This window comes from Pseudophryne corroboree, chromosome 5 (assembly GCF_028390025.1).
Source record: "Pseudophryne corroboree isolate aPseCor3 chromosome 5, aPseCor3.hap2, whole genome shotgun sequence".
Classification (NCBI taxonomy): Eukaryota; Metazoa; Chordata; class Amphibia; order Anura; family Myobatrachidae; genus Pseudophryne; species Pseudophryne corroboree.
In genome coordinates this window covers 436,907,931-436,923,156 of record NC_086448.1, presented here as the reverse complement: position 1 = coordinate 436,923,156, position 15,226 = coordinate 436,907,931, and the positions used below count along the sequence as shown (strand labels likewise).

General features: G+C 45.4%; 1 protein-coding gene across 2 annotated transcripts in view; it reads right to left on the bottom strand.

The window, feature by feature from the left end:
* Positions 1-15,226, bottom strand: part of RPRD1A (regulation of nuclear pre-mRNA domain containing 1A) — a 448,635-nt gene that overhangs the window by 135,958 nt on the left and 297,451 nt on the right. The window lies entirely within an intron of this gene.

Below are 15,226 nucleotides of genomic sequence, written 5' to 3'. Positions count from 1 at the left end.
CATCCAGTGTGGATTCTGGTCACTCCAGTACCTGTGGTTGTGACGGTTAACTTCACCACCATTTCATATTAAATGACTGTCCTTTATGGAGAACAGTTCAGCCTGTAATTCCAACAAAAAAAGTGTTGCAACTTTTGAACCAAAACTGCTATTTCAAATCTGCAGCAGCAATAAACTTTTCAGCAAATTCAGATTTTGTTTGACATGTTACAGGACCCCTTTCCATTTGAAAAAACTGACAGATTCAAGATGGCCAATTTCAAGATGTCGCTCATGTTCGGTACATACCCTAAAAGATAGCCCACCTCACCCATACCTTACTGGAGTATTCAGTTTTCCCATTTCCTGCACAGTTTTTTAAACAAAAGGATGTACTGCGACTTTTGAATCACCCTGTAGAATAGAATCCCTGTTTTTGTTGAGAAAGTGGGATCAGGGATGATGACACATGACTGTAGTAAGGATTGCGCTCCCTTAAACTCCTGTGCTTTGCCAGGGTCTGTCGGTGGGATGGTCAGAAAGTATTGTCTGGGGGGACGCTTGAGGAAAGAGGGAGCGTACCCGTGAGAGACCACTTCCTGTGCCTAGGCATCTGTTGTGATTTGATGCCATGCATGGGCAAACTGAAGAAGTCGGCTTCCCACCCTGGGGTCCCCCAGGGGGAGGCCCAGCCCAGTCAGACTGAGCGTTTATCCTCTGGTTTGGTAGTTGAGCGTCTAGCCGCCCAGGCCTGCTGGTTTTAGGCTTGGATGCCTTGCTGGTGTGAGACAATCTAGGAAAGGTCTGACCTTCAGCCTTAGCCTGTTGACGAAAGGACCGAAAGGACAAAGTCCAAGGCCGTGCTCAGGAAGCTGAAGGTAGGCAAGCTATCTTTGAGGTTGCCAGGTTAGTGACAATTTTGTCTAGTTTCAGTCCAAATAGAAATGTGCCCGCGTATGGAAGTGTTTCCACGGCTTTCTTGGTGTTAGAATCCGCTTTACATGAGCGTAGCCACACTATGCGGCATGCTGCAATGGAAACAGCTGAAGCCTTAGAGGATAACAGAACAGTATCCAGAGCAGCTTAACCAATTTAATATGCCTCATCTCTAATGTTGGCAATTAGGGACACCTGTCCTGTAATAGGATCGGACATGAAACTGTGTTCAAGGGTGTCAGCCCAATTTTCCATGGCTTTAGCCACCCAGGCTGTAGCAAGTCTAGCTGGGGCCCCTGTAAGGAAGTATAAAGACTTAAGACACAAGCCCAATTGCCTATTCGGAAAGTCCTTAACGACTTGCCTGGCATGGTTGCATCCTGCAAGTGTTTTATCTGACCTGGTCGCACAGGATGCGACCAGTCCGATAAACTGTGTTAGCAGCGGCAGGAAAAGAAAACTTCCCCGTGCTGCTACTCTCAGAGGGACCGGAAGGTCCCTCTGCCTTCCAACACCCAGCCCCCAGTGTTGCTGTGCTGCCGATCATTGCTGATCAGTCAGCATGGAAGGATCCCCCACCCCCAGCAGCTGCAGACAATAGCAGCCGCTGGTAAGTGCAAATCATCGCCCCAAGCCATCTCCAGACCCCCCCTGTGTACCTGGCAGCTGTCTGGGCTCTAAAAACTAAAGTTGCTATAGTCACAATGTTCCCGACTGAACAACTTTTTGTTAACTAAAATCATTTTGGATAGGGTTAAATTCACGTTCTTCACCTAATTCACTCATTTAAAAAAAACACGTCAATTTCGGAACTTTTTTTTTGAGGAAAAAATCGTCAGTTAAGTGGTTAAGGGAGGGCGCAGTAGGGATTGGAAGAATGGAACTTTAATTAAACATGTCACATGCACATCCACAGTAGGTGTATTTTCCCATTTTTCACAGTCAGATATAGGTAATGGATAAAATGAGTTCAACCTTTTTGGAACCGTAAACTTTTTAGTACAGATGGAGCCACGCTAATCGTGGCTCCATCTCTGCCGCAGCACACACCCAAAGTCACGCCTATCGCAGTGTCTGGGATGCACGTACGTGTGAGACGTGCACGCACCCCATTCCCTTCGCCGGGTCGCTTAGCCACGCCGGGAGTGCACGTTTGCGATTGAGTCACATTAGATGAGCACTGCCCCATCTGTAGTTTTCCAGGCCTCATTCCTGGCTTCTGAGAAGTGATCAGAGCGTGGAAACTCAGCTACTACTACCTTCTGTCGTTTGCACAGAGGATCTTTAGATTTCTGGGGTAGTTCAGTATCTTTGAGCTAAAGTGAGAATTTAACCACCCTGATTAAAACAGCCAAATTACATTTGGACTGTACCTCTTCATCCCCTGAGGGGGAGTCTGCATCAGAGACCTCTGCCAGATCTGCTGCAAGAGAAGGTTCTCCAGAATCAGAGAGTGGCGTAGACTGTGATGATGGCAGAGTACGCTTAGTGGCAGTAGGTGTAGGCAGTGTGACCTTTCCTTGTAATATGTTCTGAAATGCTGCAGAAGAAGTAGTCAGACTTTGTATAGAGAGTTAGTGAATGAGTACAACCAGGGAGGAGGGACAGGTAGGGCTGCTATGGGCTGATAAACAGGCTGTAATGTTTGTGGGAGACCCATAGGCAGAGCCACAGGTGGCTGGAATGTCTGTGGGAGACCATACGGGAAGCCAGAGGTAGGGATGCAATATGGTCAGCTATTTTAACTAGCAAGTTAGAGATAGAAGCCCATGGAGGCTCTTGTACTGGAGCTGGGGGAGCTGATGTGCCCGGAGGTACAAAACAAGAAGTGCACTGACCATCCTATAATAAATCCTGAGTTACACCCTGTATGTTACAGGCTACCTGCTACCAGAGTAGGTGCCCCAGTCTGTATTGCCATACTTTTGTTAGACATAACTGCAAGGGAGTGTACACTCACAATATGGAAATGGGCAGTGAGTAACTGAAGAAGTATGTGACAATGAGCCGACACAAATACAATTGACTGTAATGTGTGGCAGAGTACACCTTATACACTCCAGTATTCAAGGGTCACTTTACTAATGAAAAAGTACAGGGAAAGCAATAAAATGTACAGATAGAGAGAGAGAATTACAGACCATAGCACTAGCATAAGTCACATACAAAGCAGAAATACAATTCGACTGCAATGGGCATTGAAATCAACTACTCAGCCATGTGGAGAAGGCTGGTAGGTAGCAGCGCTGTATACAACCTGACTCCAAGGAGAGGTATACAGGGAGACTCAGCCCATCGTTGCCGGAGACCTTCAGAGCTCTGCAATGGCTGCCCAGCATCTCAGTGAGGAAGGTGAATGGTGCCCTGGGCTGGGGGAGGGGCTGCTGCGACCTCCCCTTGCTGACTTCCACCATTGGTTCTCCTGGCCAGTCTAAATGTCCCCAGCGCCAGTATACATAATGCCCTGGTGGTCTAGTGTGTCCGCAGCCACTTAATGGCTGGGACCCACATCAGCGCCGTTGGTCCTTCTCCCGGGACTGGCGGCATAGAACTGCAAGAAATGCAGGTCATGCAAGCGGGAATCCGCCTTACCTGTCCCCCAATATGTCCGGTGAAGTTCCTTGTGGGTGACTCCTCTGCCTCTGGTAGTGAAGGTACCCAGGGCTCCCTCCAAAATCCCCTACCCACTTGTGGTGTCGCTGCTCTGGTGGGGGTGCTGGAGCATCAGTTCTGGCGTTAAAAAAGCTCCTAGTGGCATCAAACAAAAACTGAAGTGCCTGAGCATGTGGGCGGGGTATGAGGAGAGGAGTCCAGTGCATCCTGTGAGGCTCACAAGCTTTGCTGTTCGGTGCCTGACCTGGTCTCCACCATCCATACCCCATCGTTAACCTTGTGGAGACCATAACCCCAAAGAAGAACTGAGGTCCTTGCTTCCGAGAGCTTACCATCTATAGGGGAAAGCAGACAAACAGGGTTGACAAAGAGGGAAGAGACTGTGCAAGTAGCATAGAGCAGTTGATTAGGATGAGAGCTGTAAGGTTGTAATAAAGAAGTGCGTTTTGAAAACCTGTTTGAAGCTTTGGAGAGTCTGACAGACAGTTCCATAGTAACATAGTAATTGAGGTTGAAAATAGGCAAAACGCTCATCATGTTCAACCTGTATTCTGTATTAAGTTGAGTTGATTATAATGTACCTATTGAAGAATGTTTTATGACTAGTTAACAACTATAAATCATGTTACACCCGGATTATCAACGTCAATATTTTAAATGTTATAACCTTGGATATCCTTTTCAATCAGAAATATAAACCAATCCTTTTTTTAAATCTATTTGATTTTTCAAAACAGAATACACACAGAAAAAAAAAACCAGATGGTAGATATACATGGCCGTGAATATAGTCATATAGAGCGTTTGAGTATAGAGAAATAATGCCATAAAGAGAGATATGTATATACATCACATTATATTATAAAGAAAACAAAATGCTCCAAGGCGGGACTATATGGCATATCCACACTATAAAAGAGCAAGTTCAAAATAATCCACATTCTGCATTAGATAAAGAGGAACTCAAATTTGTTGGGCAGGGGGGTAGAAGGGAGGGGTAGATAGAGGGGCACACACAAGGGAAGGCGGGGACATGAGATTCATATTACAGTAGTACCAACAACTAGTGATGAGCGGATTCGGTTTTACTCGGTTTTTCTCGGTTTTACTCGGTTCTCAAAACGGCATCTTATTGGCTCACGGATGTCACGTGTTTTGGATAGCCAATAAGATACCGTTTTGAGAACCGAGTAAAACCGAGTAAAACCGAGTAAAACCGAACCTCGCTCATCACTACCAACAACATCATGTACATAAGCATATATGTTCAAATAATAGAAGTAGAAGGAGTAAAGATTCAATGAGAGTTCGTGAGCCTGAAGAAAGAAGAGAGGGAGGAGCGGGAGGGTGGTTATAATATAGGATCTTCTAATAAACTATGAAGAAACCATTCTGTATTTTCAAATATTTTAAATATTTGGGTCTGTGTGGCCTGATCACGGGAAGCTATGTACATGCCCCATTTCCTGTAGAAGGATTTTACACCCACTTCAGTGTTGACTTGGGCTGATTTCCTATCAAAATATAGAATTTGTAAAAGCTTCCCATGAACTTTCATCATCTTCGGGGAAGAAGCTGATAACCAATGTGATAGTATAATTTTCTTAGAGACTGTGACCAATATTGTGAGGAACGGGAGCCAGCGGAGTCGTGAGGGACCTAGGTCCCAGTCATTAAAGTTAGCACAAAGACATGTCAAAGGAGTCGCTTTAACCCGTATTCCCAGTAACTGATCTACTAATGAGGCCACTTTATGCCAAAACATGCATATCAGACCACACTCCCAAAACATGTGATAAAAGGTAGCAGTGTGTATGTGGCATTTGGGGCATTCTCCAGATTCGGACGGATGGATTCTAACTTATTGGGCTGGGGAAATATAAGCTCTTTGCAGAGTGCGTAGACGTACATCTTGCAAGTATGGGGAGGCTGACCATTTCATTACTAGTGTATAACCACTGCTGAGAAGGTAATGGTCAGTGATATGAGGTAGATTCTGTTGCCATTGTTTCAGGAGTTTATCCCATCGTACATCAGTGGAGGCCGATGTCAAGATAGAGTAAAGCTGACGAATACGTGTAGGGCCTGATTTGTGTAAGTTCAGGGACACTAGTAGGGGATTGAGTAAATTGGAGTTGTCATAAATGATTTTTGAGTAAGATTGGTAGGTCGCAGATAGTGGCGTATGTGCAGATACATGAAGAAATGTTTAGAAGGGAGATTGTATTTGACTCGAGGAAGAGATGTGGCTGGGTGAGACACGAATAGTAGCATATCATCTGCGAAGAGAGCGAGACGCAGGTCAACACCACCAACTCATAATCCTGAAAAGTTATTAGACTGTCTAAGAGCAATCGCCAACGGCTCCAAGGCGATCGCAAAGAGTACAGGGGAAAGGGACACCCTTTTCTCGTGTCTCTGCCGATGGTGAAAGGGGAAGAGATAATTCCATTACAAGATACCCGAGTCTGAGGGGCGGAGTATAGTAACTGGAGGAGGTTATCAAAGGTATCTGGGAATCCAAATCGTGAGAGGGTGTGAAATAGGTGATCCCATTCAACCATATCGAATGCTTTTTCAGCATCTAGGGAGAGTATGAGTGGGAGGTTAGTGGGAGGCAAGGAATTAGCGTGATATATTGCTGAGGGTACCCGACGAACATTCATTTCTGAATGTCAACCCGCTATTAATCCTGTCTGATAAGGTGTGATGAGCTGCGGATAAGCATGTGTATTCTTTATCAGTCGGGTGAAGTGCTCTCCAAATATCAACCGCTTGCAATCGCTCAGCTAACAGGGGAACCCCTAATTTTGGCAAAGTGTGAGAACGGGTAAGTGCGTGAGAACGGTCTAAGTAGGGGGAAGAGACTAAGTTTAAGTCACCACGTAAAATTAGCGGAGCAGAAAGAAGTGGGGTAAATTTTGCAAGCAGCACTTGAAAAAAGGACTTGGAGTACACATTCGGAGCATATACATTACACAATAGATAGGATCTATCCTGGATCTTAATCGAAAGAATTACATAATGGCCGTTGGGATCTACAATAGTGGAAGTTATAAAAAAAGCGTCTGATTAGAATAACAACCCCTCTGGCCTTATAATTAAAAGAGCTAAAACCCAATACTTGCCAGTTTAAACTGTTTAGTTTTGCGATCTCATCTGGTATCAGATGTGTTTCCTGAATGAATGCCAGATCCACATTCTGCTTAGTGAGATAAAGAAGTATTTTACGTCTTTTAGCTGATGAATTAAAACCACCCACATTCCATGACCCTACTATTAAATCAGGCATTTACACAGAGGAGAGTGCATAACAATGGTACTAGAATCGTATGTAGGTAAAATCAGTATTGACGTCAGTCCCTGCAGAAAGCAAAAAAGTGGGGAGGGGGGGGTGGAAAGACAATACAAAGGAAAGAGGGATTGGAAGGAGAGGGGGAAATCAGCATTTGTAGACGGCTATGCATGAGTAATGGTATTAAAAGTAAGGACATTACGAGGAAACCAGCCGTAATCTTCCAGCTAGCAGTCATGCAGGAGCGGGATAATTGCATGCAGCCCCTGCACAGGTGCTAGTGACCGGATGAATGGGTAGGGGGCTCCATCCAGCCACCCCGCTGTATGAAGAAACCTAAAGTAGAACATTACAAAAACGTATAACGAGAACATTGATATATGATGCTCCGGGAGGAGCTGCTAAATAATTGCATAAATCGACATTGAAACCAGTATAGAACAAGTAACAGTTGTCCAAGTTTCCTATGAAGAATCACAGAAAAAACATAATGGGGACATGTGAGTATGAGCAAAAAGAAAAAATAAATAAAAGGACAAGAAGAAATTAGCAGGTATCATGGCAGGATCCGAGAGGAGATATGAAGCGTGCAGTCTATCGGTAAACAGGAGGAGAGGACCCACGGATATAACATAGCTGGTGAAAGAGGTCATATATCTGAGACTGTGAGCAGTGCTGTAGAGAGTGAGACTCCTGTCTCCCACAGGACTGGTAGGGAACATCAATTTAATAAACCAATGCAGGCATATGAGGCAACATTGTAGTAAAAGAAGAAGAAACCCCTTCAAGTGGATGATATGGCGTATCAGATATGTCAGAGTTATCCGCGTCAGCGAGATGGCGGAGGTATGCTGTGGCATCAGCTGGTGACAAAAAGTCTTTGTGAGAAGACCCTTCATAGAGGCATAAGCAGGCGGGGTATAACAGACCAAACTTGCGGCCCTCTGAGACAAGCTGTGAGCATATGGGAGAAAAGGCTTTCCAGGCCCTAGCCAGCTCCACAGAGTAGTCCTGAAAAATAAAAAGCTTGTTCCCTTCCCATTGAATATTTTTCACTCTACGTGAAGCAGACCAAAACACCACCTTGTGGAGATAATTTAAACAGCGGAATAAAGTCACCCACGGTCGCGGTCTGCTAGGGGTAGGAACAGGTCCCACTCGGTGGACCCGCTCGATCACCAAATCTTGACAATCTTGTTCTATACCTGATAGGGACGGGGAGGTAATTCGTACAAAATGGGCTAATGCTGTTCCTTTTACAGACTCAGGGAGTCCTATCAGCCTTATATTATTTCTCCTTGATATCATCAAATTTATTCCAGATTTGATCATTTTCAGATGTCAGTGATTTTACAGAATGATGCAACCCTTCAATATCATGGGAAGCTACTTGCAGCTGAGATTCAGTGAGAGTGACACGCTGTGTGAGTTGCTGCAGCTGCTGCGTGACATCAGACACAGCCTGTGAGAGAAGGGGGGCCATAGTAGCCCTAATCGCTTCTACAACATCCCCATATGTCACTGGGGCATCTGGTGTGCAGAATACCTGGGAGGCAGTAGGCCCTGTGGCTTCAGCAGCCTTCTTTTTTGATGTAGGGGAGAGCTTGTCAGCGCCAGGATCCAACGCCATATTGCCAGGCGAACGGCGCTTCTCCTGTCCCGCTGAGGCACCAGCGGGAGGCTGTGAGGCTGCGGGCACCGGGGTCACAAAATGGTCCATGCCGATCGCGAAAGCAGCAGGTCGGGTCCCGGGAGCTGCAGAGGCTGCGTGCAGCCTATAAAAGGTGGGTCAGCGGCAGCGGTGCAAGTGTGTGGGTACGGGTGAGTACGGCGTAACCTTAAGAATTTAGCCGTGGGTACGCCGTACCCACACCGACGGGCCGCCGCTCCCCATCCCTCCCTCCCTCTGCTGCTCACCGCTGCCGATGTGAGGGGAGGAGAGCGCAGCCTGCGCCTCTCCTGCCCCTCTGTGTCTTTGTTCAATTCAGTGCTGCCCGTGAGCCAATCAGAGCTCGCGGACTGGCAGCCAAGGCCGCCCGCCGGAGACTGAGGGGAAGGAGAGGCGCAGGCTGCGCTCTCCTCCCCTCACACAGACACACACAGGAGAGGAACAGCAGCAGCAGCGGTGAGCAGGAGGGGAGGGAAGAGGGGGCTACATGTATACCTGGCACTGGGGGCATATCTGGCACTGGGGGGGGCATGTATACCTGGCACTGGGAGCATATCTGTCACTGGGGGCATATCTGGCACTGGGGGGTATGTGTACCTGGCACTTGGGGAATATCTGGCACTGGGGGGACATGTGTACCTGGCACTGGGGGCATATCTGGCACTGGGGGGACATGTGTACCTGGCACTGGGGGCATATCTGGCACTGGGGGGACATGTGTACCTGGCAATGGGGGCATATCTGGCACTGGGGGGACGTGTGTACCTGGAACTGGGGGCATATCTGGCACTGGGGGCATATCTGGCACTGGGGGGACATGTGTACCTGGAATTGGGGGCATATCTGGCACTGGAGGGACATGTATATCTGGCATTGTGGCCATATCTGGCACTGCGGGGACATGTGTATTTGGCACTGGGGGCATATCTGACACTGAGGGCATATCTGGCACTGGGGAGACGTGTATCTGGCACTGGGGGCATTTCTGTATCTGGCACTGGAGGCATATCTGGCACTGTGGGGGCATTTGTCTATTTGGCACTGGGGGGCAATGTCTATCTGACACTGTGGGGGCATTTGTGTATCTGGCACTGTGGGGCAATGTGTAACTGGCACTGTGGGGCAATGTGTATCTGGCACTGTGGGGCAATGGGTATATGGCACTGTGATGCAATAGGTATCTGGCACTGTGAGGCAATGGGTATCTGGCACTGTGAGGCAATGGGTATCTGGCACTCTGTGGGCATTTGTGTATCTGGCACTGTGGGGCAATGTATATCTGGCACTGTGGGGCAATGTATATCTGGCACTCTGGGGGCATTTGTGTATCTGGCACAGAGGCAATGTGTATCTGGCACTGGGGGGCAATGTATATCTGGCACTGTGGGGCAACGTATATCTGGCACTGTGGGGCAACGTATATCTGGCACTGTGGGGCAACGTATATCTGGCACTATTGGGGTCATATGTGTATCTGTCCCTCCCCCCATATGTGTACCACGCCCCCATTTTTATTGACCACGCCCCATGTGACATTTGGCCACACCCATTTTTTTGCATGCGCACACAATACCTATAAGACATTTTTTCTACTTGCACCACTGGTCAGCGGGCTGGCGGGGACGGAGCTCTCACTGTGCGCTCCGTATCCCATAGAGACCAGGACTGGAAGTCAATCAAACCAATCCTTTTTTAAATGCATTTACAGAGTACGCCATTACCACCTTCCCTGGCAAGGAATTCCAAATCCTTATTGCCCTAACAGTGAAGAACCCTTTCCTCCGTTGCGTACGGAATTTTCTCTCCTCCAGCCTTAGCGAGTGCCCACATGTCCTAAACAGAGTTATTTTAATAAATAATTGATCTAGTATTCACCAGACTATGCTCCATCTCTGAACTCACTAACACTCCTTTCCCCCTATCAGATCACAACCTTATCACCTGCATGCTTTCCTCTGTTAATTCAAACCCTGTGTTGCGGAAGTTCTCCAATCTTCCTCAAACTCGCAGAAATATTAACACAATTAATCTTCAAGAACTTTCCACTTCACTCCAACAACTGCTTTCACCTATTTCTGCATTCACCTCTCCTGAGATGGCTGTATCACACCTTAATAAGACTCTAGAACTAGCCCTTGATGAAGTGGCTCCAGCTACCCATCACACTCCACGTAGGCCTAGATGTCAACCATGGCACTCCAAATTAACAAGACAACTACAAAAACTCACACGAAAACTTGAACGTCAGTGGCGTAAATCTCGTATTTCAAGTGACTTCCTCACATATAAGACAGTCTACCATTCTTATAAAAATGCCCTGGACATTGCCAAACAAACATATTTCCAAACTCTTATCTCTGCTCAAGCCTCTAACCCCAAACGACTCTTTAATACATTTAAATCACTTCTGAATCCTCCCGCACCTACCCCACCAGCCACTATCAAGGCACAGGATCTTGCTTCCTACTTCAAGGAGAAGATTGATAAGATCCGAGATGAAATGGTATGCTCTTCGGCAGCCAGTGACCTGCTCCGTTCTTTACCTGAACCCTCTGGCACTCTTTCTTCATTTGATCCCACAAATGAAGATGAAGTATCATCACTCTTCTCATCCTGCTTCTCTACTACCTCTCCTCTTGATCCTTTACCCTCACAAATAAGTAAAGCTCTGTCTCTGGTGCTCATCCCTACCTTAACTAACATCTGTAATCTCTCTCTCTCTACTGGTATTTTTCCTTCACTCTTCAAGCATGCAGTTATTACTCCCATTTTAAAAAAACAAAATTCTGACCCTAATGCTCTCTCAAACTACCGCCCTATCTCTCAGCTCCCTTGTCTCTCTAAGCTACTTGAGAGACTTGCCTACACTCGACTCACACACTTTCTTAACTCATACACTCTGTTGGACCCACTTCAGTCAGGCTTCCGTTCCCAACATTCCACAGAGACGGCACTGACTAAAGTGGTTAATGATTTGGTCACTACGAAGTCTAAAGGCCACTACTCACTACTTATTCTTCTAGATCTATCTGCTGCATTTGACACTGTAGACCACTCTCTTCTCATACAGACACTACAATCCCTAGGTCTTAAAGACACAGCCCTTTCTTGGTTCCTCTCGTACCTATCTAATCGCTCCTTCAGTGTTCGCTTCTCTGAATCTACCTCCTCTTCGCTACCTCTTTCAGTTGGAGTACCGCAAGGTTCAGTCTTGGGTCCTCTGCTTTTCTCTATCTATACCTCATCTCTTGGTAAACTAATCAGCTCTTTTGGTTTTCAGTATCATCTGTACGCAGATGATACTCAAATCTACCTATCCTCCCCTGACTTGTCCCTATCTGTACTGGACCGTGTCACTGAATGCCTTTCTGCTATCTCATCCTGGATGACATCTCGCCACCTCAAACTTAATATTTCAAAGACAGAGTTAATTATATTTCCACCGGCCAATAGTAGGTACCAACCTGATATCTCTATCACTGTTGAAAACTCGACTATCTACCCTACCCCACAAGCTCGCTGCCTAGGTGTCATCCTTGACTCTGATCTGTCCTTTGTTCCCCACATTCAATCTGTCTCAAGATCATGTTACATGCATCTAAAAAACATATCCAAAATACGACCATACCTTACACAAGACACTGCTAAAACTCTAATCCACGCTCTCATTATCTCCCGCATTGATTATTGCAATAGTCTCCTAACTGGTCTTCCCAAAACGAGACTCTCACCACTACAATCCATTCTGAATGCAGCGGCGAGGCTTATCTTCCTCGCTAGACGTTCATCGTCTGCAGATCCACTCTGTCAGTCCCTCCATTGGTTACCTGTATTCTACCGCATTCAATATAAAATACTTTTACTCACACACAAGGCCATTAACCAAACTACACCAACGTACATCACTTCGCTTATCACAAAATATCTCCCAACCCGACCTCTGCGCTCTTCACAAGACCTGCGTCTCTCATCCACACTCATTACTCGCTCCCACTCACGACTGCAGGACTTTCATCGGGCTGCACCCACTCTGTGGAATGCCCTACCACACACAATAAGACTCTCCTCTAGTCTCCAAACCTTCAAGCGTTCCCTCAAAACTCACCTCTTTAGGCAAGCGTATCAAATTCCTGAACCGCCCACATAACTTTCATAAACCTTGCTATCAAATTACATCCACTCTGTACAGTCCACACATATCCTCACATGTCTTCTCATTCTATGCAATAGATAGCACCTTTCCTTATGTACATATGCCTATAGATTGTAAGCTTGCGAGCAGGGCCTTCCTACCTCTATGACTGTTATCACCCAGTTTGTAATTGTTATTTCAAATTGTAAAGCGCAACGGAATTTGCTGCGCTATATAAGAAACTGTTAATAAATAAAATAAATAAATAATTCCTCTGATAACTCTTTGTAATGCCCCTTTACATATTTGAAGACATTAATAATGTCTCCTCTTAGACGCCTCTTTTCCAGTGTATACATATTCAACCTAGTAAGCCTTTCCTCGTAATCCAGTCCCTCTAACCCTTTAATCAATTTAGTAGCTCGCCTTTGAACCCTTTCGTGTTCACCGATATCTTTTTTATACAGTGGCGCCCAAAACTGAACACAATATTCCAGGTGCAGACGTACCAATGATTTGTCCAGCGGCAGGATTACATCCTCGTCCCTTGTCTCAATACCCCCATTTTATGCACGCTAGGACCTTACTTGCCTTCTTTACTGCGCTTTGACATTGTATACGGTTATTAAGGCTATTATCAATGAGTACCCCCAAATCTTTTTCCAAAACTGTTACCCCTAGACTTTCCCCATCTAATATGTAGGATGCAAGTTTGTTTTTAGTCCCAAAATGCATAACCTTGCATTTTTCTATATTGAACCTCATTCTCCATTTAGACGCCCACATTTCAAGTTTAGATAAGTAATTCTGCAGAGACTCCACATCTATTTCTGAATTAATTACCCTACACAGTTTAGTATCATCTGCAAAGATTGACACTGTGCTTTCCAGGCCTATATCTAGGTCATTGATAAATATGTTGAACAGTAGTGGCCCGAGTATGGACCCTTGTGGTATTCCTCTGACTACTGGTGACCAGCTTGAGGACTTCCCATTGACCACTACTCGCTGTACCCTGTTATCCAGCCAGTTACTTATCCATGTACAAACAGTTTTTCCTAGGCCAAGCTCCTTAAATTTGATGATTAGTTTCCTGTGAGGCACTATATCGAAGGCTTTTGCAAAATCTAAGTAGACCACATCCACTGCTTTTCCCTGGTCAAGATTGTCGCTCACTTCCTTGCAGAAGTTAACTAAGTTAGTTTGACATCATCTGTCCCTCACAAACCCAAGCTGGTTCTTGCTAATAATCTTAGTGGTCTGCAGATACTCCTGTATGTTATCCCTTAGAATTCCTTCCAATATTTTCCCCACTATAGATGTCAAACTAACCAGTCTGTAGTTACCCGGATGATTTTTTGGATACCTTTTTAAATAATGGCACTACCTCAGCTATACGCCAATCCTTTGGTACCATGCCTGATCTAATTGACCTATTGCAAATCAAGTATAGTAGTATCTATATTCAATGCTGTGGATATTGCCTTATCTCATTGCTGGTATCATGAACTTTGTTTTGGTTGGTGTTCAACAACTTAGTGAAATGTAAGTTTATAATTATTTTTTCTAATTTCCTCCCAAGTTTAATTTACGTTATATTTTGCCCTGTTCCATCACCCTGCTTTATTGGAACTAGATGTTATATGTGAAAGTGTCAAACTTGTCATTCAACAAGAAACATTCATCGGGTTGTGTACATAGGTAGCAAAACAGTATGACAGACAACGAGTTTAGGAAGTAACTCCATATTTGTTAGCCTGTAAAAGCTATTTTTTTTTTTACAATAATACACACTGTATGTGTACTCATACATCTAGCTACAATATGCTACACAGTGGGAGATGCCTGGCATAGTGGATAGGTCCCATGCAATTTCTTTTTTTTTCTGAAAATGTGACTTAGTCACAATGACTAGGAGGCATCAAGAGACTGTTCTGATTAATTTGATATGCGACACATGTATATCTTTGTGCATCCAAGTGTGAATACGAAGCACAATGGGGCCTGACACAGAAAAAAGCCATGACTGCTGCATTTTAGCACTTTGTATGTAGATTTGCACAAAGGTATACAAGTGTTGCATATTAAACTAATCAGCACAGTCTCCTGGTGCATCCTAGTCACATTGTGTTGTGACTAAGACACTTTTTTTTAGCATGAAAGATGCAAAAAAGATGCTCGGTGCTATCAGAGTCTCATGGGACTTGGCATGACAAGAGGGGCTGTTTGGTGCAACTGCAGCAATGATGTATGAGGACACATGTGTAGGTCCAATATTGCCAATTACATAAGTGTAGGTACATGTGAGGCCTTAAAGACTGAAGTTAAAATCATAATTATATGATTTACAAGACAAGAAATATAGATGTGTACTATTGCTGCAATCACGCCAAATAGCCCATCTTGTATTGCCCCTACAAAAAAGCCACATCAGTGAGTTCAGATGAGCCAGTTGCAGTCTGTGTGACTTCGCTGTGACTGGCAGTGACTTCCTACTGGAATCCTACCTGCCAGCCTCCACAGGACAGGCAGTACTATTGGGAGGTGTTTCCTCTCTCTGGGACTGCCAAACCAGGCTGCAATTATCAGAGAGGGTGCTTCC